We start from the raw sequence: 24,120 nt of genomic DNA, 5'->3' as shown, positions 1-24,120 counted from the left end.
GTCAATATTTAAGAAAGTGTTATGAGTGAAAAGGTTGACATGCCATCATTGAGGATCTTGTCATTTGGGAATTTAATAGACACTGTGTATGGCAGTCGACTACACAAAAAGTCTCCTAATATCAGCAAGGAACAGACCCACCCAGGACACAGACTATTTGTCCCCTGGCCATCAGAAAAGAGGTACAGAGCCATCTGTCCCGCACAAACAGACTAAAACACAGTTTCTTGCTTAGAGCTGTAGCTGCCATTACCCTATATATATATATATAGGTTGGGGGTTCAAGCCCCAGCACCACCAAGATGCCACTGTTGGGCCCTTGAGCAAGGCACTTAACTCCAGGTTGCTCCAGGGGGATTGTCCCTGTAATAAGTGCACTGTAAGTCGCTTTGGATAAAAGCATAAATGTAAATGTAAATAAGATGCGTGGATTGATGGTACCAGATGTGGAGGCAATTGAGATTTGTCCTCTGCCAACACGAGGACTTAAGATTGTATTGGCATTCCAATTTGGGGAGAAAATAAAAAAAAAACCCTTCTCTTAGCTCCAGGCAATAACATGCTGCTCCACTCCTCGCTTACATACTCGGACCACTTTACTGAGTTTGGACAGTGCTAGTGAATTTTTTGGTTTCCTAGTCCATAACAGACAATGTTTTCCTTTCATCAGGCTCTTAATGATTTAAGTAATCTTTAGGAATATGTGAAGGCAAACAATGCCTTTTTTAATCAAACATCATTCGAACAGAACATATATTGCACAGGAGGAAAAATTTGTCAATAATTTATCCAGAAGTCTTGGAGGTCCAGACTTAAAAGCCCTTCATGTATTAACCCATACATTTACAATGGCTCCTCATTACTGTGATTAAGTCAATGTAGCTAGTATATATATATACACACACACACACACACTAAATTGTATTTGTTTTGGGGAAAATAGTAATATTAGTGCCACAGTTGTAATAAAATTGTCTTCTAAGTCTAATAGATTGCTTAATTTAAAACTTAACATATTTATACATTTTATATAAAATAGTAAACTCCTGATGCATTTGAGTAAGAGTGATGTGTAATTTGAAAAACTTTACCTCCTCAGTGCCGTTTATAATGTTGGCGCTTTCTGATCAAGAAGTTTGACTTCCTCCACAGTGCATAAAATTACAAAATTCTCAGTAGAAATCAAATTGATTGCATTTATTTTATCATCTGTCGTAATATAGGGAAGCCCGGTGTCTCACTTGCATAATTAATCCGTTCTGTTATACTATCAGTTGACATGCGCGCACTCAAGGAATACAGTAGAATGAAACAGAGCAGATCACTTCACGTGCGCATGTGATTCTGTGACGGCTCACATGAAAATCAGGCTTTAATCGTATAAAATCAACTTTCAGATGAGAAGTAATTTTAGCGCTTGTAAAGCCCTGAATGCAGGATGAATACCTTCAATCAACTCAACACCTGATCTGAAAGCAGCTGAAGCCTGGTTTTCACATGAGCATGGTGCGAGCAATCACAGTACCACTGGTGCATGTGAATTGACACCTCTGTCTTGAGATCACAGGATTTGAATGTATTGTGTTTTAATGGACACACCGTCCCAGTAACATCAATCCAAAACCAACTTCAAATTAGGAAGATTTTTTACATACTGTGCAAACTAATTAATGAAGAATCAAAAATGGACACCAACCTCTTTCTTCCTCAGTATCTTCATGTTTTATTCTCCAGGATTCTGGATCACTCATGTTCTCGTCTTCCTCTTTCACAAACTCTCGTTACCTTACGAAGGTTTTTTCTGAAATACTTAGATAACGATTCTTTGGGAAATGTGATTTAGAGATCAAGTAATTGTGATACAATAAGGTAGCTGGACTACGCCACCGAATTGAAGAGCTGGGACTCTACTAAATTAAATCACTTTAGCTTGCAAGTTCTTTTAGTTTGGCGGGAGCAACACAACAGAATTACCCAAACAACTGTTTAAATATAAAAATAAATTTATTACAGTTTCTTATTTCAAGGATAAAAAGGGCACGCCGTGCACTTGCGCCCTCTCAATTAAACTTTAAAAAAGACTGAACAGCAGAAATACATTCGCAAATTCACTGGAAGTCCGTAGTTAGGCACCCACAATCCGTAAGCGGTTTCTCGAACCAAGTCCATCTCGCAACGAACAGCGGCGTCTACACAGCAGCCCACCTGTCACTCACTCGTGCACGTCAACACAACACTCACGCAAACAGAAAAAAGAGCCGCCAGTATCTCCACAGTAGATAAACACAGCATAAACAACAGACAACACCACGATAGAATAAATATTAATCGTGCAACACTCAATTAGATCACTGCAGTTCGTGAATATGCATATAGATAACGGTGACGGTAGACAAACTGAAACTCTCCAATTTAGGTGAGACGAGGATCTTAATTCCGGACAAGGCAAGGCACACAATTTAACAGGGCATCACTCACCGTTAAACTGGGAGTAGACGAATCTAGCTCCCAGTCTTGTTGGACAATGCTCCACAACACCAGGACAGACGAAGCAGGGCTCCGGGCAGCACAGCAGAGAACAGTAGTGATCCGTAACGCAGCAGAGGCGGCAGCAACCCAGCGCAGCAGAGAACAGTAGTGATCCGTAACGCAGCAGAGGCGGCAGAAATCCAGCAGCCACCGGATTAACAGCAGGACCGTCACTTCAACACTTCAGCTTCAACGCGGCCAGACAATGGTCCATGCAACGGTCGGGCAATGAAATAAAATAAAAAAAAACAATCGCGACTACCATCCAGCAATAAAATGTGGAGAACAGAGCTGCACAACAGGGTTCACGGGTCACAGACACACTGTTGTCAGTTCCTTCGCCTTTTTAAACCGTCTGTGATTTGACATGGCAATTACCAACAGCTGTCCATCTACTAATCAGCTGGAATCCGGGCTTCCGAAAAGTACAGGGGCGTTACCCCACACTCTAGATCATGATCAAGTGTCACAAAAATAAACATGCATCATAAACAAAATCACAAAAGAACACCCAATCAAAAGAAAAAAAAAGAAAAACAAACAGTGCCAAGTACACACGCAAAAACACACATAAAATAAAATAGACCATAGTCTCTCCATATGACATAATACTTTAGTTCCACTAGAGTTTCAGGAAACCCAGCCTTGATCTATTACAACACATGGATGTGTATGTAATACCAAAATGAGTGCAGTAAGAACATTTTAAGCGCCTTTTTTATTTCATTCAGAAAACAAACAAATATCGATTAAAACACACATAAAAAAAAATCATATTAATTTGAATATTTTGACCCATTAAGTACGTTTTCTTTCATTTAAGTAACATTATGTGAGAATGGTCCCCCACTCAAATGCATGTTACATCAAATAAACAAGATTGAGGTAAAAAAACAATCAGATTATATAATTACTTAAAGATGTAATTTAAGAGATTATGTTCCAGACAACAATTAAACCAACAGTCCAGTTAAATATACTCACAAATGTTGTTTAATGCTTTATCAATAGTGTAATTTAGTTCACTTTAACTCAGGGTTGACACTGTGCACTACTTAACAACTCTCAGAAAACTCGTCACAAAGTGAACGGACTGATGAAGACGTCAAAATAAAAGTTAGCAGATTTGAGTGAATTAATGATTAATGTTATTTATAAAATCTATTGGATATTAAAGCCACATGTGGGCTTTACACACAAGTACGGCAAAAGAGAATAATCACCGTCTTGGGAATAATATAGCGATGATAATTCCGATACTTTAAGAGAAAAAGGCGGTTCAAAGGCCTGCTTTATCGATTTACCTGCTTTTTCGAATTGACAATAAAAATTGTTCCCTGATTTGTTCAGCACCTTTAAATGGTCTGCACTTATATAGCACCTTTTTAATCTTAGCGGTATTCAAAGCGCTTTACACTGTGTCCCATTCACCCATTCACATTCACCACTTCCAGCAAGAGGAACAAACAGGTTTTCACGGTTGCTTGGGCTTAATACATGGCTGCAAAAAACCTGCAATATAAAAGGAGTTAACTTCATTGACAACTTCAATCTTTTCTGGAGTCAGAGGCAACTGTTTCGACAGGATGGCCACCACCCAAACAAACTTGGTTCAAGAGTGCTAAAGGACAATATCTACTTCTCCCTCAATCATCCTTCTGCAGTGTGTGCCAATCCACTCAATCTGAATGGCACACACACACCTGGACACAGTATGAATGACCACAGGACTTCACTTCAGCACCTGAATGGACATGCAGTTGACAAATCACACAAGGACAATGATAACACCACTCAGCCACAACAATTTCTGCTCATGGACACAATCTCATCTAAGCCCTGCCCACAAAGTTCACCACAGACAGACTGTGACATATTAGAACTGCTCCAAGATTCAGCACCCAAGGACGACTTTCTGGAAAACACCCAGGGAAACCAGGACAGCATATTACAGCCTCCAATAACACCAGAGCAACAGCCCCTCTCACCAGACACGTTATCCCTCTCTCCAGCATCTCCACATCTGTGTTTCTCAGAGAAAATGGAAGAACTGGTGTATGCTGGAACCAAACTATCCCACTCTTTTGCTGCAAGCCCCCAGATATCAAGCAAAAAACGTCAGGCCCCTCAAGCACCTGCGGGCCCAGCTCGCCCTCCCCCTCCCCCTCCTCCTGTGAGAGCTCTTCGACCTCTGCCACAACGCCAGGGCTCACACCCTCCTCCATCTGCTCGAGGTGAACCAAAAACAACTGATACCAGCTCTCAGTGATATGTGTTGGGTCCCCGCTATGATAACAGTAACTTTCTCAAATGTTTACAAAACAAGCGGGAACCCAGTGTGCCTGTATCTTTCTCTATTGCTGTTCGATTACATGATAGAAAGTCTAAGGCCTTCAAAAGCCGTACAGCAAACCCATCTAATCTAGTCCAAACTAAGATTGCTGTGGGGACAAAAACTGTTAAGTTAGCATTTTTAAACATCCGCTCACTTAAAAATAAATCACTTCTAGTCAATGACTTAATAAGCACATACAACCTGGATTTTATGTTTCTAAATGAAACTTGGTTAGAAGACAGCTGTAGTGGAACAGTCCTTAATGAAACATCCCCTCCTAACTTTACTTATTTGAGTGTCTGCAGAGAAGTTAGGAGAGGTGGGGGTTTAGCTGCTCTGTTTAAAGATGTCTATCAATGCAAGCAAATATCATTTGGGAATTACCCGTCTTTCGAATATCTGGGTAGTGTGTTAAAAGGTGCTCCACGCATTTTACTTATCATTATTTACAGGCCTCCAAAATACTCTCCAGCCTTTGCTGAGGACTTTACAGAACTGTTATCAACAATTACCTCAGAGTTTGACTGTTTTGCCATTGCTGGAGATTTTAACATTCACATAGATAATGCAGAAAACAATATGACAAAAGAAATCATAACTGTTTTAAAAACTTTTGATCTGACTCATCATGTACATGGACCCACACACAATCATGGACACACTCTAGATTTACTTATCAGTAAGGGTCTAAACATTTCATCGATTGTTATTAAGGATGTAGCACTGTCTGATCATTTCTGTATTTTCTTTGATATATTGATCTCTCCTGCCATTGAAGCTAGATCTATGTCTGTCAAGAAGAGATGCTTAAATGAGAACACTAGTGTACTATTTATGAAGGTTATATCTTTAACACCAAGTATATCTGCTGACTCTGTTGATTTTCTCCTTGATTCTTTTAACTCAAAAGTTAAAAGTGTAATTGATGATATTGCTCCTGTGAAAGTCAGGAAGAAGAGTGGCAGACAAAAAGCACCTTGGAGAAACTCAACAACAGTGCAAAATATGAAAAGACAATGCAGAAAAGCAGAGCGCATGTGGCGGAAGACAAAACTTGTAGTCCATTATAACATCTACAAAGACAGCATCCATGCTTTTAATATGGAACTAGGCAAAGCTAGACAGACTTTCTTCTCGAATATTATAAACAGCAACTTAAACAACACACGCACTCTTTTTGCGACTGTAGAGAGACTGACAAACCCCCCCAAGCCAGATTCCCAGTGAAATGCTCTCAGACTGCAAGTGCAGTGAGTTTGCTTCTTTCTTCTCTGAAAAAATCAATAATATCAGAAAGGTGATCAGCACATCCTTGAGTTGTGCTGGGGTCAGACAAATCAAACCACAACCTGAGAAAGTAGTTCCTATGTCTGATTTCAAAGAAATTGATGGCAAAATGTTGGAAGAAACCGTACAGCACCTTAAAACATCAACCTGCGCCCTTGATGCACTTCCCACATCTTTTTTCAAAAGTGTGTTCAACTGTTTAGAAGCAGATCTCCTAGAAGTGATAAACTCTTCACTTCTCTCTGGGAGTTTTCCAAACTCCCTGAAAACTGCAGTTGTCAAGCCCCTCTTGAAAAAGAGCAATCTGGATAAGACCATATTAAGCAACTATAGACCGATCTCAAATCTTCCTTTCATAGGCAAGATCATTGAAAAAGTTGTCTTCAATCAGCTGAACAAATTCTTGAACTCAAATGGATACTTTGACAATTTTCAATCTGGTTTCCGATCGCATCACAGCACAGAGACAGCGCTCATAAAGATAATAAACGATATTCAGCTTAAATACTGATACAGGCAAATTATCAGTACTGGTACTACTCGACCTCAGTGCTGCATTTGACACTGTTGATCACAACATACTTCTTGACAGGCTGGAAAACTGGGTGGGGCTTTCTGGGATGGTCCTAAAATGGTTCAGGTCATACTTAGAAGGGAGAGGTTATTTTGTGAGTATAGGAGACCATGAGTCTGAGTGGACGTCCATGACATGCGGAGTCCCTCAAGGCTCAATTCTTGCGCCACTCCTGTTCAACCTGTATATGCTCCCAATGAGCCAAATAATGAGAAAGAACCAAGGGAGGCTCAGGAGACGGAGCCGCAGGAGGCTCTGGGGACGGAGCCGTAGAAGGCTCTGGAGTCTCTGGGAGCAGAGCCATAGGAGGCTCTGGAGGTGGAGCCGTAGGAGGCTCTGGAGTCTCTGGGAGCAGAGCCGTAGGAGGCTCGGGAGGTGGAGCCGTAGGAGGCTCGAGAGGCGAAGCCGTAGGAGGCTCTGGAGTCTCTGGGAGTAGAGCCGTAGGAGGCCCTGGAGGCGGAGCCGTAGGAGGCTCTGGAGTCTCTGGGAGCAGAGCCGTAGGAGGCTCGGGAGGTGGAGCCGTAGGAGGCTCGAGAGGCTGAGCCGTAGGAGGCTCTGGAGTCTCTGGGAGTAGAGCCGTAGGAGACCCTGGAGGCGGAGCCGTAGGAGGCTCTGGAGTCTCTGGGAGCAGAGCCGTAGGAGGCTCGAGAGGCGGAGTCGTTGGAGGCTTGGGGGGCGGAGCCCTAGTAGGCTCGAAAGGATTGGGGGACGGAGCCCTGGGAGGCTCGAGAGGCCTGGGAGGCGGAGCCCTGGCATGCTCGAGAGGCTTGAGAGGCGGAGCCCTGGGAGGCTCGGGCGGAGGAGCCCTAGAAGACTCGGGAGGCTTGAGGGGCGGAGCCCTGGAAGACTCTGGAGGAGGAGCCCTGGAAGACTCGAGAGACTTGAGAGGCGGAGCCCTAGGAGGCTCGAGGGACTTGAGAGGCGGAGCCCTAGGAGGCTCGAGAGACTTGAGAGGCGGAGCCCTGGAAGGCTCGAGGGGCGGAGCCCTGGGAAGCTCGGGAGGAGCTCTGGGAGGCTCGGAAGGCGGAGCTCTGGAAAGCTCGGGAGGCGGAGCCCTAGGAGGCTCGAGAGACTTGAGAGGCGGAGCCCTTGGAGGCTCGAGAGACTTGAGAGGCGGAGCCCTAGGAGGCTCGAGAGACTTGAGAGGCGGAGCCCTGGAAGACTCTGGAGGAGGAGCCCTGGAAGACTCGAGAGACTTGAGAGGCGGAGCCCTAGGAGGCTCGAGGGACTTGAGAGGCGGAGCCCTAGGAGGCTCGAGAGACTTGAGAGGCGGAGCCCTGGAAGGCTCGAGGGGCGGAGCCCTGGGAAGCTCAGGAGGAGCTCTGGAAGGCTCGGAAGGCGGAGCTCTGGAAAGCTCAGACGGCGGAGCTCTGGAAAGCTCGGAAGGCGGAGCTCTGGAAAGCTCGGAAGGCGGAGCTCTGGAAAGCTCGGAAGGCGGAGCTCTGGAAAGCTCGGAAGGCGGAGCTCTGGAAAGCCCGGAAGGCGGAGCTCTGGAAAGCTTGGAAGGCAGAGCCCTGGAAGGCTCGGAGGGCGGAGCACTGGAAAGCTCGAGAGGCGGAGCTCTGGAAGGCTCGAGAGGCTTGTGAGGCGGAGCCCTGGAAGGCTCGGGAAGCTTGAGAGGCGGAGCACTGGAAGGCTCGAGAGGCTTGAGAGGCGGAGCCCTAGAAGGCTCGAGAGGCTTGGGAGGCGGAGCCCTGGAAGGCTCGAGAGGCTTGGGAGGCGGAGTCCTGGAAGACTCGAGAGGCTTGGGAGTCGGAGTCCTGGAAGACTCGGTAGGTGGGGCTCTGGAGAGCTCGGAAGGCGGAGCTCTGGAAAGCTCGGGAGGCTCAGAAGGCGGAGCTCTGGAAAGCTTGGGAGGCTCGGAAGGCGGAGCTCTGGAAAGCTCGGAAGGCGGAGCTCTGGAAAGCTCGGGGGGTGCTGGCTCTTGGACGGTCATGGCTACTGGCACTGGCTCTTGGACGGTCATGGCTACTGGCACTGGCTCTTGGACGGTCATGGCTGCCGGCACTGGCTCTTGGACGGTCATGACTACCGGCACTGGCTCTTGGACGGTCATGGCTACTGGCACTGGCTCTTGGACGGTCATGGCTACTGGCACTGGCTCTTGGACGGTCATGGCTACTGGCACTGGCTCTTGGACGGTCGAGGCTTCAGGCGCTGGCTCAGGGACGGTCGAGGCTACAGGCGCTGGCTCAGGGACGGTCGAGGCTACAGGCACTGGCTCTAGGACGGTCATGGCTTCAGGCGCTGGCTCAGGGACGGTCGAGGCTACAGGCGCTGGCTCAGGGACGGTCGAGGCTACAGGCACTGGCTCTAGGACGGTCATGGCTTCAGGCGCTGGCTCAGGGACGGTCGAGGCTACAGGCACTGGCTCTAGGACGGTCATGGCTTCAGGCGCTGGCTCTAGGACGATCATGGCTTCAGGCTCGCTCACCGTGCTGTGCGTGGGCTCTGGTTCGCTCACGGTGATGTGCGTGGGCTCTGGCTCGCTCACGGTGATGTGCGTGGGCTCTGGCTCGCTCACGGTGATGTGCGTGGGCTCTGGCTCGCTCACGGTGATCGGCGTAAGCCGGGAGGCGAAAGCCTGTCTTCTCCTCCTCCTCCGGGCAGACGAAGTTGGCAGCGCTGGCTCGCTCACCGTGGAAGGCGTGGGCGCTGGATCGCTCACCGTGGAAGGCGAGGGACCTGGCTCGCTGGCAGGTGGAGCTGGCGTGACGGGAAGAGCAAAGGGCGAGCTGCAGGTCGCCACCGCGGGAGGTGAGGCAGGGTCCTCCTCTGCCACGTACACCGTGAGTGACGAGCCGCTGACCAGCAGAGCCTCTTCCACCATCTCCTCCAAAGTCCAGTCGAGCGTTGCCGGTGGCAACCGCTCCCTCAGCGAGGCGTTCAGGTTGCCCCTGAAGAAACTCGCCAGGATGTGGTCCGGGAAGTCAGAGGCCCTCGCCAGCTCGAGGAAGTCGCCGAGGTGGTCCTCGAGAGGGCGGTCCTCTTGTTTGAGGCAAAGGAGCCGATAATTTGCCGAATAGGCTGCTGGATCCATGTGTGGTCTATCGTTCTGTAATGTTGGAGTAACGAGGCAGACGAGGAGTTACGGATCCAAACGCAGTTGAGGCTTTATTGAAACAGAAGATAAACACAAAAGAACAACCCACGATGGGGAAATAAAACATAAAACAGTTAACTAAACACGAAGGAAGCAAACGGAGAACTTGGGCAGGGAACACATACCGGGTTTACACCAAACAACGATAGACAAGGACTGAACAAAGAAACAGGGTATAAATACATAAACATAGGAAAAAAGGGCCAATCAACAAACAGAACTCAAACAAGATAACAAGGTGATTAACAGAAGCAAAAGGCAAACTAATGAGGACAGGTGAAAACAATGACAGAAAACACGAACGCTAACAAAGAGACTATGGAGGGACCAGGGTGACAAAAGTGAAAACAATGAACAAGACTATGGAGGTGCAAGGGTGACAAAAGTGAAAACTAAGGAATAACAAAAGTGACAAAATCACAAACAAAGGGCAACAGTGAGACAAGACAGGGTAAACATAACAAATATATTGCAGATATGCTCACTGAATATAAACCCAACAGATCACTCAGATCATTAGGATCACATCAGCTAGAAATACCAAGGGTTCACTCTAAGCAAGGAGAGTCTGCTTTTAGCTATTATGCCAGCCGCAGCTGGAACCAGCTTCCAGAAGAGATCAGATGTGCTCCTACAGTAGTCACATTCAAATCCAGACTTAAAACACATCTGTTTAGCTGTGCATTTACTGAATGAGCACTGTGCCACTGTGTGTCCAACTGTTTGTACTGTATTTTATTTTATTTTATTCTAAACTGTTTCAATTATTCTTATTTTTTATTCTTATTTTAATCTCTTCTATGTAAAGCACTTTGAATTACCATTGTGTATGAAATGTGCTATATAAATAAACTTGCCTTGCCTTGCCTTGCCACACACCAATGACGGCAGAGCTGCATGTAAGGTGCTAGCCTGCCATTGGGAGCAACTTGGGGTTCAGTGTCTTGCCCAAGGACACTTCGGCATGTGGAGTCGTGTGGGCCGGGAATCAAACCACCAACCCTGCGATTAGTGGACGACCCGCTCTACCACCTGAACCACAGATACCCACCTATTTAAAGTGATACTGTGTGATCTATGAGCTTGATGAATGAGGAGAGGACATCAAATCATTCCTTAAATAAAATCCTCAAAAAGAATGACAAAGAGACATATTCTGGGTATTTTATAATTGTGTTTTACACATACAAGTGCTACTAAATAAATGATTTCTCTCTGTGGATCCTGACTGTGTTCTCATCCTACTGACGAGATAAAAACTGCCACACTTTAAACAAAGATTTGGGTTTTAACTTGTTGGTCATTTCTTAGTTTGTGTAATGAATTATAATTCAGTCAATAATTATTCCACAATAAACTAAGATAATAATAAGCCACTCAAAACTTAGATAGATTATATGTTTAATCCATTTTTATTTAGTATAATGCACAATCAGCAAACCCTAAACTACATTTTAGTACAGCCTTTACTATAAAGTCAAATAAATGACATTAATTATCTCTAATAAAGCAAGATCAAAGCAGCATTAATACACTAGATAGCAGAAATAATGAGACAGTGAGATCTTACAGAACATGTGTAGCTTTAACTGGTCTAGAGACTTCATGCACATAGATTATGTGAACAATCATACTGACAGACTGAGAACATACAACAGTATCAGTCTGATATCAGCTTACATTTAAAAGTTCATGAAATACACATGACAGCTGCACATTCATTTGAGCTTTTCTGAACTGAAACGGTGGTTTTCAAAACTCTGTAAAACATCAAATTCACATGTCGATCGGATTCAACTGGCAGATTTACTTTAAAAACAGAAAATACGGTCACATATTTGCAATTGTTTCTTGTTCAGCAGGCACATGTGAGGCTAAAAATTAAGTATAATATATGCTATCAAATATAGAAAAATAAAAAAGAGAATCAAATCTCACAATATTAAAATTAGGCACAATGTTGAAAATAACCACAAATAAAAATATAATAATGACTAAAAGAAATGGAATGATGGTCATCTGCAAAAACGTAAAGTTAGCTTTTTTTCAAGTGGCAAGCACGAAGCTTAAAATATATGAAGCATGATATATGTTAAAACCTAAATAAAAATGATTCAAAACAAATGAAAACGCAACAATGACTAAAAGTATTCAATGGAATGGTCATTTGGAAACTTATCTTTTTTTGGTAGGCAAGTATTAAGCTGTAAAATATATATGAAGCGTGATATACTGTATGTAAAAAACACAATAAAATGATATAGGAGAAAAATGAGACACAAAGTACAAAATAATGACCAATGTAAAAGAATGACTGAATGTATAAAACTGGAATGGGTTTGAGATTCGAGCATTTCACAATACACTGGAATAAACACTGGCCGATATTTATGAAATCTATCCCTTATACAAATTCCTTGTACGTGTAAGCATACTTGGCAATAAAGCTGATTCTGATTACATATTTATTTAGCATTAATTATATTTGTAATTATCATTTAGCAGCTTTATAATGAATGAAAGCACAAACTTTTCTAATTTATTCCAAATCAAGTGAAGCTCTTCAGTCTTGTTAAGTTTCTCATCTGAAGTGTTAGTTTCAAACACAGCTCGTGTTTATATCGTTACATTGATTAAATACTGTGGCTGTTTAGTGTTCTGAATTCAGATGGTCTTGTTGTACTATTGCTGCACCTCCATCTATAAGAAAAGCCAGAAAGATTGAAGTTAAAACAGGAACAGAAACAGTGATCAGTCTGAAATCTACATGAAGTGTTGATGCAACATTGAAACATTTAAACTGACTTTATTTCATATCAAACACATTTCTAATGAGTGTTTTTATTGGGCTTCAAGATCATTGCCAACCTTTATCTAGAATAAAACACAAACTCGCTTGCCTATCCTGATGGGCAGGTGTGACAAACTATATAGAATCCAGCTTGGCCACAAGCTGGGGCAGCCTCACACTAGTGTCCATGTTGGGGGACAGGAAACTGGGAGATGTAGGATAGGAGAAGGTATGCAGGTTGAAACACTGAAGGGACAGTGGCACAGGAGGGATCGTTACGCCTAACACAGGGGGCACTCCCGTGGATGGGCAGAGTCGCCGTGAATGGAGGCGAGAATCCTGACCGCCTGGGCCGAACTTAAGTCTCCCTCCTGGCTTGGTTCGATGGATGGGCTCGTGCGGTGAATGGTGTGAGCTCCGTGGGAGACTCGGCAGCCACTCAAGCAAGCCCAACTATCATTCAAACGGAAGGGGATATGCAAGTGATCCCTCCCAAACCTGATCGTGAATGCCTCGTGGTTAGCTGATGAGGGCTTTTTGAGCACTTCCGATATGGAGATGGTTACTACGGATGTAGTTGAGGTATGTATTCTATGACCTGGTAGGTGCATTTGTTGCCCGAGCAGCCCATTTTGGGCAGCTATGGTTGCGGCACCGATTTGGAAATAATGACTATAGTTGTTCAGGGATGCCGTATTTGATCTTGGAGATGCCGATGCAGTTTCAGCACCTGGACAGCACGTGCGCTGTTTGTGGTGTAGTAGGAGTTGCTGCATGGTCTGAGCCAATAGAAATCATGGTAAAAAAGCAAACGTAGCATCTGCGGACGACTGCACATAATAGTTGCTAGATTAAATGTCGGGGACATGTGTAAGACAATGTCAGGAAACATGCGTTCGTGTGCATACAAACAACGTCATTTAAAGCTAGTTAGTCATTAAATTAGTAGGCACCTGAAACTGAGTGCCCAGATGAATACCGTAGTGTGAGGTTTACTAACTTAAGCGCATATGGTTTGGAGTCCAATGTAATGCGAGACATTTCATGACTCCATTATTGGCATGGGGTGACTCGTCTCGTTTGACGATGATGTATGAAATCGTAGGAGTTTGTGCCTGAGAGTTGGATTTAATAGATACTATAAGAGCACCGTTTACAGTAGTGTGGTGAATAACACAACATTTTATATTGATGACTTGTAATAAATTCTACAAAAAACTGAAATATTGAAGCAAGGTGCCAAGCTGAATCATACTGCATTGATTTAAACTGATTACTTTAAACTTGGCTGGAGCGTAAAATTATGACAAACTGTTGAACATTTATAAAATCATGCAGTAATTATGTTGTATGTTCAGGCTTGTAAATAAAAGTTTGTTATCAAGGATTCGGGCAAGAGTACAGAAGACTGTCTGTAAAATAAAATGACAGATTGATTTTACCTGCGTGAAGCGTTTGTCGTGATGGGAGGAGGGAAAGTGATGTTATAGTGTAGAGATGAGTGGAAGTTTGTAGCAGCACTTGCTTTGTGTTATCGGGGCTGCGCGGCGAGTTTGTGGAATGATTATTAATGAGTTGGGATGCAACGGGTGTTCTGATATCCATGTTAGAAGTTGACAAACAGAGTCGCTGAATGGATCACGCCCTAAACGAGCTGCGTGAGAACATATGAGCAGATGCGGGGAGTTGTTTCACATGTATGAGGCACAGAAGTAGCCGGTTTGTGGAAGCAGCTTCACGCTAACGGGTCACTCTGGGTGGAAAGATTAGATGAGAACATCTGAACAGTCATAGAGAGCTGTTTCATGTGTGCACGTAGTAGAAGCAGCTTCATATCAATGTTCTGCTCTGACGAATACAGATTAGGAGGAAAGATAAAGTGGTATCAGTCGATGATGTGAAACTAATGAGTCACTTGTATGGGTCTGTTCACGTGCAATGGGCGGGGCCGAATGTCAGAAACTCACATAGAGGTAAGCAGCTGTTTATAAACTCTTACTCTGGCTGTGTGATTGGTCAGATTAAATTAACTTGCTCCTCCTGAACCTTGTTAATAAAACGACATTAAATGGGAAATTGCTGTGAGCGACGTGGTATTTGGCAAAATATTCTCATAAATGGAATGGCGAACATTTTTATGAAGAGTGACATTGTAATGCACATTTATGTCACATTTTTTTTAAATAAAAGAAATTGTTAATTACTCAGTAATTTGATTCAAACCTGTGAAGACTGTGAAACAGAATAAAGGCAAACGATTATTACAGTCACTTGAAAAGACAAAAACTTAGAGAAGGGCCAATTGGAAATGAACTGGGTCACTTATCAAATGTTAAAGATGGGCGATACCATTTATTTTCTTTTTGATTCAATACCAATAATTTCAAGACCAATATCCTCAATACCGATACTTCTGTTAAACTGCATGTATGTGTACTGTATGTGCAAGTATGTGTACTGTATGTGTTCTGTATGCGCAAGTATGTGTACTGTATGTGTTCTATATGTGCAAGTATGTGTACTGTATGTGGACATGTATGTGTACTGTATGTTCAAGTATGTGTACTGTGTGTGCAAGTATGTGTACTGTGTGGGCATGTATGTGTACTGTCTGGGCATGTATGTGTACTGTGTGTGCAAGTATGTGTACTGTGTGTGCAAGTATGTGTACTGTGTGGGCATGTATGTGTACTGTGTGTGCATGTATGTGTACTGTTTGTGTTCTGTATGCGCAAGTATGTGTACTGTATGTGTTCTGTATGCGCAAGTATGTGTACTGTATGTGTTCTGTATGCGCAAGTATGTGTACTGTATGTGGACATGTATGTGTACTGTATGTTCAAGTATGTGTACTGTGTGTGCAAGTATGTGTACTGTGTGGGCATGTATGTGTACTGTGTGGGCATGTATGTGTACTGTGTGTGCAAGTATGTGTACTGTGTGGGCATGTATGTGTACTGTGTGGGCATGTATGTGTACTGTATGTGTTCTGTATGCGCAAGTATGTGTACTGTATGTGTTCTGTATGCGCAAGTATGTGTACTGTATGTGTTCTGTATGCGCAAGTATGTGTACTGTATGTGGACATGTATGTGTACTGTATGTTCAAGTATGTGTACTGTGTGGGCATGTATGTGTACAGTGTGTGCAAGTATGTGTACTGTGTGGGCATGTATGTGTACTGTGTGGGCATGTATGTGTACTGTTTGTGCATGTATGTGTACTGTGTGTGCAAGTATGTGTACTGTTTGTGCATGTATGTGTACTGTGTGTGCAAGTATGTGTACTGTGTGGGCATGTATGTGTACTGTGTGTGCAAGTATGTGTACTGTGTGTGCATGTATGTGTACTGTGACGGTTCAATGAGTGTTTGTGCAGTGAGTGCTCGTGTGTTTTGTCCCTGAGTTATAGGCTGATTGCTGGGGGGCGTGGCTTTACACCTGAACCAGATTATGGTGTTTTAAAAGACACTGGGTCAAACAGAGAGGGGAGGTCGATGGCCCGCGGGTGTTGCTGCAGCTCTGGGAACTTCCAGAGAGCTCACAGGTCATATGGGACACGGAAGAGCACAATCGCTTCGGAGAGTTGATGTGATGTACTTCCCCGGATGACGATCTTTTGATTTAGACTTTTTGATTATGTTTTGGTTATGTTTGGTTGAACTGACATCATTTGAGCTTGCCACGTACAAATACATGCTGACACACTAACTAACATTTATACTGATCCTTTGACACTACATGTTAATTACTTTATGTAAATAAATCTTATGGTTTATGCAGTGATTGTGTGGCGTTTGCGATCTTTGTTGCGATCTTTGAGAAGAATCAGTAACAAAATGGGGGCTCGTCCAGGATAGAGTAATATGATAACAAATGAGAGTTCGTTCGATTAGATATTGTTTAGCTCATTTAGTTGATTAGGTGCTTCGGTTGAATGATAATTTGAAAAAGTTAATCCTTGATTATTCAGTATTATTTTTTGAGATAGATGTAAATTTGTTTTGTGAGTTAAAGGTAGTCGTCATTTGAAGGTAAGTGCATTTTTATTGGGGTACAGATGAAACCTCATTCATTTTTCCCCTAGTAGGTATTAGCAACGCTTTGCGTTGATTTGTTATTTTGCTTTTTTATTTTTGTGCAGGCTTTTGGGTGAAGCACACCGCCGTGGCTACGGGTTGGGCTGTACTGCTCAGTTCGGAACCATCGGTATCTGGTGTTTAATGTCGCTTTGCTCTTGAAAGCTGCATGAAGATTAGGCATAAATGCAGTTTAGTGGGTTGATAGGCAGGGTAGTAGGGGACACGGTGAATGAGTGTTATATTTGTGCCTTACTGGAATTGTAGATGCACTTACTTTAAGTTGAGAGTGTAGGTTAAATCTACGAGAGTAAGAGTTAAAATGACATCCGTTGAAGAATTTGTTAAAGCTCCGTCAGAGGACGTGTTAAATTCGTTTGTGAAGCAACAATTGTGGGAACTTGTAGAGCATTTTCAAATTGGTGAGGTGGATAAAAAGATAAAGAAGAACGAACTTCGTTCTATTGTGAGAGATTGTTTAATCAAAAATAATCTTCTGATTATTCCACAAAAGAAAAAACATGATATTGAAAAGAAAACTCCGTTAGATATATATTCAGGGTTGTCTTTCGAACAGAAGAAAGAGATTTTGCAAATGCAACAGACTCACGATAGAGATTTGGCCCTGGAAACTAAACGGTATGAGTTGGAGATGGAAAAATTAAGAACAGATAATTTACTCAAACAACGTGAAATTGAATTGGCACAAAAGAAAATAGAGCTTGAACAATCAGAACGGGAGTTTGAGCTGCAGGCGGAACGTTTGCAATTAATAAAGGATGGTCTATTACCATCAGAGGGTGGTAAAAGGTTACATTTGTCTGACAGTTTTGACTTTGCTGGTAATTTAAGACTCCTCCCTAAATTTAACGAACATGACCCTGATGTTTTTTCTCTTTATTTGAGACTGTAGCGGAAGAAGGCAAATGGCCAAGTGCAGTCCGAGTTATTATGCTTCAAACTGTCATTACAGGCAAAGCACAGGAGGCATACGCATGCGCTTACGATGGAGGACAGAAGGAACTATGATAAGGTAAAAGTGACTATTCTAAAAGCGTATGAGTTAGTTCCTGAGGCATATCGCCAGCGTTTTAGAAGTTGGAGAAAAGGTGAGCGGCAAACACATTCTGAGGTGGTAAGAGAACTTGTTTCACATTTTGATCGTTGGTGCAGTGCTTCCGATGTTGATAATTTCGAGAAGTTGCGTAACTTGGTTATTTTAGAACAATTTAAGAACATTGTTCCTGACTATATTGCTACATATATAAACGAAAATAAGCCAAATGACGTGAGTGAAGCTGCAGTCTTGGCTGATGATTACATATTGACACATAAGAACGTGTACCAAGAGGGTCGACCAGAGCGTCAGTATGGTAACTTTAGTGAAAATAGAACGGCATCAAAGAGATTTGAACAATCTTATATTTCAAATTTTGAGAGGAGAAATCGTGGGAAGAGTGACCGAGACTTGGTATGCAATTATTGTTTCAATGTTGGTCATTGGAAAAATAAGTGTCCTATTTTGGCCTCAAAGTTGAAATGTAATCCAAAGAGTAACACGAATGCAAATGTTAGTCCTGTATTGCTGACGGAGACTACAGGAATTAATGATTTTGCGAGTGGTGCTTCTATGGAAGTAGGGAACGCAGTGTCTGAGTCAAAGAGTGATGGTACAATACAGTTTGCACCATTCATTACGGAGGGGTTTGTTTCTTTGATTAATTCAGATAAAAAGTTCCAGTTAAGATTTTGAGAGATACCGGAGCTTCAGAATCCTTTATTCTTGAATCGGTCCTGCCTTTTTCTGATGTATCTAGTGAAGGGAGGAACGTTTTAATCAGGGAATTGGATTACAGACTCTTTCTGTCCCTTTGCACAGGATGAACTTGACTTCAGAGTTGGTCTGTGGAGAAGTAACCTTGGGAGTCCGTCCATCCTTGCCAGTGGATGGTGTCATGGTAATATTGGGGAATAACTTAGCTGGAGATAGGGTATGGCGAGAGGTAATTCCACCACCTGTGGTAGTGCCCACTCCGTTGATGGAAAAGTCTGATGTGCTAAAGCAAGAATTCCCTGAGGTATTTGTAACGTGTGCAGTAACTCGTTCGAGGAGTCGTGAGGAATCTTGTGAAGAGAAAGAATTGTTTAATTGTGTTGTGCGGGTTTGTCTACTCTTTTTCCTGTTACTCATAGGGAGCTTATGACTGCACAACAGAACGATCCTGGGTTACAACAACTGTTTGAGAATGTTATTCCATCGCAGGAGATAAGAAGTGCTGCCAGTGGATATTTTATCCAAGATGAGCTACTCTTGAGGAAATTTATTCCCTGTGCTGAAGGGTTTGATTGAGGAATCTGTAATTCAAGTAGTGGTGCCAAAGCAATTTCGAGAGGTGGTAATCGCGAGTTTCACATGGTGAAGTTGCTGGTCATTTCGGAGTAAATAAAGCGTATAACAGAGTTTTGAGACAGTTTTATTGGCGGGTCTGAAAAAAGATATTTCGGCCTTTATTAAAACATGTCATACCTGTCAGTTAACAGGAAACCGAATCAGTCTTTGAGACCGGTGCCTTTGTGTCCTATTGTGGTCACAAGTAAACCCTTTGAGCACCTAATAATTGACTGCGTGGGTCCATTACCTAAATCTAAATCAGGTAATGTATATTTGCTGACTGTGATGTGCCAAACAACTTCGATACCCGGCAGCGTATCCGATTAGAAGAATTACAACTAAAGCAGTTGTGAAAGCGTTAACCCAATTCATCTCTATTTTTGGGATACCGAAGATTATTCAGAGCGATAAAGGGTCTAATTTTACTTCACGTATGTTTGCTGAGATTTTGAGAGTGATTAAGGTCAAGCACAATCAATCAAGCCCATATCATGCCCAAAGTCAAGGTCGCTTGAGCGGTTTCACCAAACATTGAAAGCGTTACTACGTGCTTACTGTGTGGAGTTGAATTGTGACTGGGAGGAGGGTTTACCCTGGTTATTACTTGCAGCTAGAGAGGTACAACAGGAGAGTTTGGGTTTTAGCCCGAATGATCTTGTATTTGGTCACAGTGTACGGGGTCCTCTTTCTGTTTGGAGGGAAGGATTGGTTGAAAAGGATCCTCCTCAGAATTTGTTGGAATATGTAGATGGTTTCCGTAGACGCTTATTTTTAGCTGGTATGAGTGCTCAGAAAAATCTTGTCGGAGCACAAGATAAGATGAAGAAACACTTTGACAAACATATTGAATGCCGTGTTTTTATGCCGGGTGATCAGGTGTTGGTTTTGTTACCTTCATCTGGATCTCCGCTTTGTGCACGATTTACTGGTCCGTTATACTGTTCTTAAAAAAATGACTGACCAAAATTATCAAATTGCAACTCCAAATCGGCGTAAGGCTAAACAGTGTTTTCACGTAAATTTACTTAAGCCTTATCATTCTCGTAAATCTGACACTCAATTGGTTAAGCCAGCTGTTACTGTTGCTGCTGTCCCTCTGGATACTTTTCAACCTTTTTCTGTAGAGGGAGGGGAGGATGTGATTGTACCTGGAGACTGTGTTTTGCTTCCAAGGTTAAAGAATTCAGAGACCCTTCAGAGTCTAGATGCATTGTTGGCACATTTGTCAGAGTTTAAAAAGTCAGAATTGATAGAGTTGTTGTTTGATTTTCCTAGTTTGTTTGCAGATGTGCCCACCCGTACGCATTTGATCCAGCATGATGTGGATGTGGGAGAGGCGAGACCTATCCGTCAGCGTTTTATAGGGTTCCTATCAACAAGCGGAATGTGTTGGAGTCAGAGGTTCAGTATATGCTTGAGAATGAGATTGCTGTTCCTTCATGCTCCAGTTGGGCTTCACCATGCTTGTTGGTAAAAAAACCAGATTCTACTTATAGATTTTGCACTGATTACCGCAAATTAAACGCTATTACTAAACCTGATGCTTTTCCACTTCCTCGAATGGAGGATTGTGTGGATCAGGTGGGGTCTGCGAAGTTCGTAAGCAAATTAGACCTTCTAAAGGGATATTGGCAGGTGCCTTTAACTCCCAGAGCTCAAGAGATAACTGCATTCATTACACCATCAGGGTTATATTCTTACTCTGTTATGAGTTTCGGTTTGAGAAATGCACCAGCAACCTTCCAGAGATTGATGAATAAAGTGGTATTCGGCCTGGAGGGTTGTGCGGTATATTTGGATGATGTTATTGTGTTCAGTGATACATGGGAACAACATTTGGTACATCTCCGTGCGCTTCTGCTGCGTTTAGCTGAGTCATGTCTGACAGTTAACTTGGCAAAATGCGAGTTTGCCAAGGGTACTGTCAGATATTTGAGGAAAGAAGTTGGACAGGGTGAGGTGCGTCCTGTTCAAGCTAAAGTGGCGGCTATTCAACAATTTCCTCCTCCATCAACAAAGAAGGAGTTAATGCGTTTTTTAGGGATGGTTGGGTATTACCGGGGTTTTTGCCAAAATTTTTCAACTGTTGTTTCTCCGTTAACTGATCTCCTTAAGGGTGCTGTTAATTTTGTTTGGAGTACAAATTGTCAGAAGGCGTTTGAACATGTTAAAATGTTATTAACTGTTGCTCCTGTTTTAGCTGCCCCTAGGCTGGATAAGCCATTTAAGATACAAGTAGATGCAAGCCAGATTGGTGCTGGAGCCGTCCTATTACAGACTGGTGAGAGTGGACTTGACCATCCTGTAAGTTTTTTTCTCGTAAGTTTAATACTTACCAAAGGAACTATTCTGTAATAGAGAAGGAAGCATTATCCTTAATTTGGGCTCTTCAGCATTTTGATGTGTACGTGGAGGCGGATTACCTGTGGAGGTTTATTCTGATCATAACCCTTTAACGTTTTTACACTCTTTACAGTCTCCGAGTCAGCGGTTAATGCGCTGGATTCTCTTTTGCAGCCTTACAGTTTAACTGTAAAACACATCAAGGGAACTGAGAACGTAGTGGCAGATGCGTTATCTCGTGTTCCTGAGTAGATTGAATGGTGTACTGTAGGTGTTTTAACAGTCGTTACTATTTTTCTGTGCGCTCTGTTTGTTACCTTAATATGCTTTCAGGATCCAGATTGCGGGAAATAAATTGAGTAATCTAGGAGATTAGAGGTGACTGTGGGAAAACACTGGTAACACGGGAATCGGACTTCATAAAGAATGTTTTGAAAGGAAAGTATGATTTGTTTATTTTATTTTTCAGATTTTTGTTTTAAGTTCTGAGGATCCTCATTAGATATCGGATCTTTTAAAGGGGGGTGTGTGACGGTTCAATGAGTGTTTGTGCAGTGAGTGCTCGTGTGTTTTGTCCCTGAGTTATAGGCTGATTGCTGGGGGGCGTGGCTTTACACCTGAACCAGATTATGGTGTTTTAAAAGACACTGGGTCAAACAGAGAGGGGAGGTCGATGGCCCGCGGGTGTTGCTGCAGCTCTGGGAACTTCCAGAGAGCTCACAGGTCATATGGGACACGGAAGAGCACAATCGCTTCGGAGAGTTGATGTGATGTACTTCCCGGATGACGATCTTTTGATTTAGACTTTTTGATTATGTTTTGGTTATGTTTGGTTGAACTGACATCATTTGAGCTTGCCACGTACAAATACATGCTGACACACTAACTAACATTTATACTGATCCTTTGACACTACATGTTAATTACTTTATGTAAATAAATCTTATGGTTTATGCAGTGATTGTGTGGCGTTTGCGATCTTTGTTGCGATCTTTGAGAAGAATCGTAACAGTACTGTGTGTGCATGTATGTGTACTGTTTGTGCATGTATGTGTACTGTGTGTGCAAGTATGTGTACTGTTTGTGCATGTATGTGTACTGTGTGTGCAAGTATGTGTACTGTGTGGGCATGTATGTGTACTGTGTGTGCAAGTATGTGTACTGTGTGGGCATGTATGTGTACTGTGTGTGCAAGTATGTGTACTGTGTGGGCATGTATGTGTACTGTGTGTGCAAGTATGTGTACTGTGTGGGCATGTATGTGTACTGTTTGTGCATGTATGTGTACTGTGTGTGTGCAAGTATGTGTACTGTGTGTTCAAGTATGTGTACTGTGTGTGCATGTATGTGTACTGTGTGTTCAAGTATGTGTACTGTGTGGGCATGTATGTGTACTGTGTGGGCATGTATGTGTACTGTGTGTTCAAGTATGTGTACTGTGTGTGCAAGTATGTGTACTGTGTGTGCATGTATGTGTACTGTGTGTTCAAGTATGTGTACTGTGTGGGCATGTATGTGTACTGTGTGTTCATGTATGTGTACTGTGTGTGCATGTATGTGTACTGTGTGTTCAAGTATGTGTACTGTGTGTGCATGTATGTGTACTGTGTGTGCATGTATGTGTACTGTGTGTGCATGTATGTGCAAGTATGTGTACTGTGTGTGCATGTATGTGTACTGTGTGTTCAAGTATGTGTACTGTGTGTGCATGTATGTGTACTGTGTGTGCGAGTATGTGTACTGTGTGTGCATGTATGTGCAAGTATGTGTACTGTGTGTGCATGTATGTGTACTGTGTGTGCATGTATGTGTACTGTGTGTGTACTGTGTGTGCGAATATGTGTACTGTGTGTGCAAGTATGTGTACTGTGTGGGCATGTATGTGTACTGTGTGTGCATGTATGTGTACTGTTTGTGTTCTGTATGCGCAAGTATGTGTACTGTATGTGTTCTGTATGCGCAAGTATGTGTACTGTATGTGTTCTGTATGCGCAAGTATGTGTACTGTATGTGGACATGTATGTGTACTGTATGTTCAAGTATGTGTACTGTGTGTGCAAGTATGTGTACTGTGTGGGCATGTATGTGTACTGTGTGGGCATGTATGTGTACTGTGTGTGCAAGTATGTGTACTGTGTGGGCATGTATGTGTACTGTGTGGGCATGTATGTGTACTGTATGTGTTCTGTATGCGCAAGTATGTGTACTGTATGTGTTCTGTATGCGCAAGTATGTGTACTGTATGTGTTCTGTATGCGCAAGTATGTGTACTGTATGTGGACATGTATGTGTACTGTATGTTCAAGTATGTGTACTGTGTGGGCATGTATGTGTACTGTGTGGGCATGTATGTGTACTGTGTGTGCAAGTATGTGTACTGTGTGGGCATGTATGTGTACTGTGTGGGCATGTATGTGTACTGTTTGTGCATGTATGTGTACTGTGTGTGCAAGTATGTGTACTGTTTGTGCATGTATGTGTACTGTGTGTGCAAGTATGTGTACTGTGTGGGCATGTATGTGTACTGTGTGTGCAAGTATGTGTACTGTGTGTGCATGTATGTGTACTGTGTGTGCATGTATGTGTACTGTTTGTGCATGTATGTGTACTGTGTGTGCAAGTATGTGTACTGTTTGTGCATGTATGTGTACTGTGTGTGCAAGTATGTGTACTGTGTGGGCATGTATG

At 43.0% G+C, this 24,120-nt stretch overlaps 1 protein-coding gene across 2 annotated transcripts in view; it reads right to left on the bottom strand.

Annotated features, from left to right (window-relative positions):
• Positions 1-11,232: 11,232 nt before the first annotated feature.
• LOC127639611 (uncharacterized) overlaps positions 11,233-24,120 on the bottom strand; it is a 32,990-nt gene continuing 20,102 nt past the window's right edge. For both annotated transcript variants that reach the window (XM_052121720.1, XM_052121721.1), the window contains exon 5: positions 11,233-12,528. The gene's annotated coding sequence lies outside the window, so the exon portion shown is untranslated. The remainder of the gene's footprint in view (positions 12,529-24,120) is intronic.

This window comes from Xyrauchen texanus, chromosome 48 (genome assembly GCF_025860055.1).
Source record: "Xyrauchen texanus isolate HMW12.3.18 chromosome 48, RBS_HiC_50CHRs, whole genome shotgun sequence".
NCBI lineage: Eukaryota > Metazoa > Chordata > Actinopteri > Cypriniformes > Catostomidae > Xyrauchen > Xyrauchen texanus.
This window is presented reverse-complemented; position numbering and strand designations above follow the sequence as displayed.